Genomic DNA, 6,000 nt, shown 5'->3' on the forward strand with positions numbered 1-6,000 from the left:
GACTCATGAGCTGCTCTATGCAATGTTATTTTCCCAAATCCAAAGTACAAGATGTCAGAAAACTTCTTGAACAGTTAACTTACATGTGGCAATTGTAATTTATTCAATTTAAATGCACAGGATGACGTCAACTGTTTGTACATTTCATAGCGTGTATGGTTTATCGCTCACATACACACACCACACACGCACAAATACATATATGAAACTCAAATTTGGAACAAATCAATGGCATTTCTCTTTACAGTTTACCATCTTTATGGAATGTTCAATAATTGTAGTAAAATCTCCAATTATTGGTTCCCATAATATGATTGACTTTTTAATATATATATTTTTTTGTTTTGCAAGTGGAACAACTTAGTGATGAGTATTATAGTCTAAAATCTTAACTTTTTCTTAAAAGTGGGACAGAAGGATATGAACTTTTCTTTTGCAAATATTTTAACAAAACAAGAAATTATATTTTTTAATTTACATAGAAAATACATTTTTTTTTTCAGCAAGCCTACCGAGGCTACTAAGAACTATAAAAAATAATACTAAGATAATGTTCATGAGGAGAATGACAAAACAGAAACACAATTTTTTTTTTGAAAAATCATTACACAAAGTTTTCAAGCATATAACTTTTGTGAAGAAGTTACGTTAGTAGACACTAGTGAGAACCTGGTCATCGGTTCCATTAACATTGTTTTCTTGAACTGCAAACAAGGATAGGCACTACTCTCAAACTGAAAGAGTAACTCAAGTTCACCTAGGTCTTGATATAATTCTGAAGCACCGCATGTAAGCAAGGCAGAGGGTCTTCGGACTTCTCACTGGGCGATGCGAATCTAGGCTTGGGCATCGGGCCGGGCCGCCACTGGGTATCCGGCACCCGGCCCGGTCGGGCCCGGACCCGATGGTGCGGCCCGTCCCCATGCTCCTCCTCCTCCTCCCATCCCTTGTCCTCCTCCTCCTCCTCCTCCTCCCGTCCAGCCGTCCCCCATCCTCCACCTATCTTCTTCCCTTCCTCCTCTCAGATGTCATTTCATGGGCACAGGACATGCGTGTCCTGTTTAATTGATTTTGTTATCAAACGCTGTCCACGGTACACAATAGACAGAACGAACGATTGGATCTTTGAGTCTCCCCTTTCACTGCTTTACACCTCTCCCTTTCCACAGCTCTACGCCTTCCTCTCCTGCTTTACGACTTCATCTCGAGCAATCACCTCATTTCTGCAAGTCCATAGTTGGGTGAACAGCTCTTTTCAGCTTGTTTTCTCTCTCGCTCGCTCATTCTTGTCTTTGATTTGCAGTTGATTTACAGTAACTAGGGTTGCCCCGTAGGCCCTTCTTGCCTGCGAAAAAGAATTTTTAAGTTATTTGCATTCAGAAAACATTTTTTGTGGCTGCGTATCCCTCTCTCTATGTTTTTGTCTTCCTCTCGTTCTCTATCTTTCTCTGTCTTCCTTTCTGAAACACCCGAATGATCGCCCACAAGGTTGTTGATCAGCTTTGTCTTTCCTCTTTGCAGGCGTCTTCCGCACTTCCTCCCAATTTCGAATATGTGGAATCACGTTGTTGAGGAAGAGGTAAATGTGTTTCCCCTCTTTGCTTGCCCGGCTGAAATTTTATTTGAAATGTAATTTTATGACCCTTTATATTTTTGAACAACATATGTATACTGATTTTGATTCTATGTAACGTCTGGCATCTTGCATACATCTGTCTATGGATTTCAGCTGCGGAACTTCTCTTTTGGCCAATATAATTTTGAGAATTTTTGGGCTTGTAGTTTCTCTTCGTGTGTCGCTTTTTTTTTTCAAAGAAGCACGTTTCCATGGTAATGGGTCCGGCTGTCCAAACCAGAACCCAAGGAAAAAATGAAGAAAGCTAATTTCTCTTGACTTGATCAGTGAACTGTACATGAAGTTTTTTCTTCCTTGGCTACTTTCGTGCCTACAGCATAGAAGTAGAACAAAGAGAAAAATGACATATGAAAGAGAGCTAGTACGGTCTTTTCGTAGAAGTATATTTGTTCAACTCTCTTGCCGTGAATAGTGAATTCTTTGAAGCTCTTTACATGGGGGTTGGCCCAACCTTCGGGTAAGAATTCTATGATGAAAGCAACAGATAGTGAATCAGCAATAGGCTAGAGAGCGAATTAAACGATTGGGTAATGGATGAAATCAGAGACCTTTGTAGCTTTTACCCTCATTATTTTTGTGGAGGTTTAAGAGGGGCCACCGATGCCAAACCAGATCAGATAAGTAGGCGTCATAAGCATGTTACAGTTTTGGCCTATATTTAAAATCTTAGGTAGTAAAACTGAGTGGTGAATACAACAGTAAAATTGAGATTCGACTAGAAATCAAAACCGCCTCTTTACCTCTGTTATCTGTCCATGAAAATACAATTGACAGGTTCCCTTTTGTCCCTACTGAGGGAGATCTTTTCTAGACAACTGATCCCCCTCCTCCTCTCTCTCTCTCTTTCTTTTTTTTTTCTTTCTTTCTTTTCTAGACAAATGAAACTCCTTTCTTGAGTCTTTGAGAAGAAAGAGACTTGAATGCTTTAGTTATACATGATTGTTCACTTGATACACTTTCTGACCCTTGTTGAGTTTTCCTAAAACAGTAGAAAACTACCTCAAGCAAGAAAGATAAATGAAAAGAATGTGCAGTATCTACAACCAAGATGGTCCAATTATCTAAAGATAATCAAGTTTTTGTTGACCAAAACTTTTTAAGCTTAATTAGCAAAAATGATTATAGATTGTTGTAAAACATTTCAGATCTTTGTTTTTTTGTGTGATGAAAATGAAAAATATCTAGAAAATTTGTGACCTCAGACAAGATTTTTTTCGAGAAATGTGATATAAGCTAATATAGAGTCGTAACCTTATATTGATGTACTTATTTTGCTCAGCTTCGCCCCCTTGATTAGGTGATTGGAGTTCCAGATCTGACTTTTAGAAGCATATAACTCAACAAGTCATGTTCTTGAGGCACATGAATGAGTCTTCACTAGATATCTCTCTTTATTGCCGCATGAACTTGTCTTTTAGAATCTTGTCCTTTAATGACAATACATTCTCATTATATTACATGTCATTGTTTTAATTATATTTGATTATTTTAATATTTTATGATGATAATCTAATTATTTGTTTGTCTTTTAAATTTCTAAAATGCAGGAACCAGACGATGATGCATCTTCTAAAGTATCACATGGATTTGATGAGAAGAGTAGTGTGCAAGACATGAGACTAGTTATTTAGCGAGTTGTCATAGTTATTTTTGTTTTATGGCTTACAACAATTGAATATTTTAAACAATTTGTATTTTGTAGTTTTAGTTGATACATTTTACAGTAATAATATTTTGTTATATATATGAATGTATTGAAAAAATTGATTTTGCTATAGTATTATGGATTGTATTATCGAATGTATTTATTTGCATATAACATGTTATGAATTTTATACTTGTTTTGATATAACATGTTCAAAAAATAAGATATCATGGACAAAACAAATATAATAGCCAAAACTGATTAGAGAAGAATAAATATAAACAAACACCATATATAACTAACCATGGAAGACACAAACATCGGACAGAATGGATAGATCAGACAAGACAAAAACAAACGTCAGACAGGACGGACAGAACAGACACACACGAAACAAACGCCGGACAAGAAGAACATAGTGTTCTGTTCTTAAAATCATCAAACGGTGGACAAGAAACACCATTGTCCATGAGAACAGGACAGTGGTGTAATGGACAGGACGTCTTGTCTGTCCTGTCTCAGTGGACAGCAATCAAACGACCTCTCACTCGCTCATGGAGAGAAAAAGGGGTGAGAATAGGAACTCCATCTGGCAGGCAGTTTAACTAATTTATTTATATATTATGTGCCCCTTAATTATTTGCATTGCACCTCTTAATCATTTATTTTTGTATTTAGGGACTTTTTGAATGAGTGCCCCTCTTTACAAAAGAACTGGTGTCAGTTGCTAGTTCGCTCAGAGCACATTTGACAATAGTAACAAGTTGTTCTAGTCTCATGAATTTATCCTAAAGATTGAGATAGATTCATAGACTATGGTAACACCCTTGTTCCTGTTAAAAAAACAATCCTTTCCCATCGGCAACTCATCCAAAACTCTCTTAAAGATTTGATTCACACACGAAACATGAAACATGCCAAAATTGAACAAATTTCACTTCCATAAGGTAGTGTTTGATAGTTTCGGATATTAGATCTGAGGCTACACTAACATGGTGTTATAAGATCCTCAGTTTAAACAAAGTGAGGATCTTAGTGCCATGGATCTTAATTCTACATTATATGTAAAAAACTATATGGATTTAAGGTTGGATTATGGTGAGGGGGTTTCCAACCTTAAATCCATGGATCCAATATCATTGTAGATTTACAAATACATCTTAATGCTCACAAAAAAAAAAACATTGGGATTAAAACTTCCAGAATATGTAGAAGGAAATAGACAAGACTAAAAATAAAAAAAGGAGGAAAAAGAATTGAGAATGGGCAGAGACCATACAATGCGTCTCCCTCACCTTCTTATTCTCTTGGGTCCGGCGAGGGCTGCTTTTTCCATTTTTTTTAATGGGTAAAAATTTGTTATTTGCATCGTATGTCCATTTTAACGTTTAACTTTAACATCAACAAGCCGCTGTTTGGGAATTACCTTGAAAAGTTGGGAGCCTTTTTGTTGAACTTCAAAAGTTGGAGGGAGATTTGTTAATCACTGACTGATTTGTTGAGTGTTTTTTTTCTATCTTTTTTTTCAAATCAATTCCATGCTTAATAGAGTTAAAACAGGGAAATCATTGCAATTTTGGTACATTGGAGTGACACAACAAGAAAAATTTGGCATAGATTCGAGTTCATATTGTCTAAATGCATCAAATATCACGTCTAAATTGAAGATCCAATCACAAATAAAATTCAAGAGAGGAGATGAAGAAAAATGTATAAAGAAAACCCCTCATTAGGAGTGGCAGCTTGTTTTTGCAATTCTAGAGACATTTTTATGCTTCTCCAAAATACCACAACTTGGTGCCACCCGCAGGTGCTTTGTCAAAGGAGGCCATTGGGAGCTGCCAGTTCTTCTTCTTCGTCTCTCCAATCCAACTAGCTTGCAGGTTAGTTTGCATCATGTTGTTTTCTTCACCAGTAAAAGTCAGGTTGGCATCATTATGACTTGTTTCATCTCTCTCCTCATTTCCCATCATTTCTTGTGTCTTTTCTTCATTGAATCATGTGCTGTTTTGGTAGGTTTTCTACCATGTTACCTAGATATCTTTAGGGGAAAGATAGGTTTGCATCACCCAAAAATCAGGTTCCCATGTCGACTTCTTTCTCCCACCTCCATCTGTAAGAATGGAGCCAAAAACTTTTCATCACTCAATTATAGTTTCAAAATAGTTTCAAAATTTTGAGAGGATGAAAAATATCTTTTTCTAAATTATTTTATATAAGATAAATAATTTTTTAAAATTTACATGTGAAATAAAAAAAAATTAAGTAAGAGGCCAGGCCCCTGCATTTAAAAGAAATGGGTTTTCTCGTTTCATTGTTTTTAACGTTTCTATGTTTTTTTTTAGGTAAAAGGACGCATTTTATGTGACTCTTTGGGCAAAGGAAAGTAGGAAGAGGATTTTAGGCCACCACAGTAAAATTGATTGACTTCGTCTATTTGCTGTTCACGTCTTCTGCCCTTGAAGAAAAGTTGCAGAGTGAATTGTGCTTCTCTAGAAAGAGCTGCTCGCCTCCTCCGAGGTCAACGTTTTCTCTCTCTCTCTCTCTCTCTCTCTCTCTCTCTCTCTCTCTCTCTCTCTCTATATATATATATATATATATATATATATATATATATATATATATATATATATATATATATATATATATATATATATATAAAATAATTTTGAGTTCTTAATTAATGACAAAATCAAAGTACAAGCTGTCAGTAGGCCGG

General features: G+C 36.0%; 1 long non-coding RNA gene across 1 annotated transcript; it reads left to right on the forward strand.

Annotated features, from left to right (window-relative positions):
* The first annotated feature begins 806 nt into the window (after positions 1–806).
* Positions 807–3,431, forward strand: LOC116267744 (uncharacterized). Its single transcript, XR_007572094.1, has 3 exons — positions 807–1,236; positions 1,522–1,579; positions 3,184–3,431. It is a non-coding gene; the product is annotated as an uncharacterized LOC116267744 (long non-coding RNA).
* Positions 3,432–6,000: the final 2,569 nt, after the last annotated feature.

Source organism: Nymphaea colorata, chromosome 14, assembly GCF_008831285.2.
Source record: "Nymphaea colorata isolate Beijing-Zhang1983 chromosome 14, ASM883128v2, whole genome shotgun sequence".
NCBI classification, from domain to species: domain Eukaryota; kingdom Viridiplantae; phylum Streptophyta; class Magnoliopsida; order Nymphaeales; family Nymphaeaceae; genus Nymphaea; species Nymphaea colorata.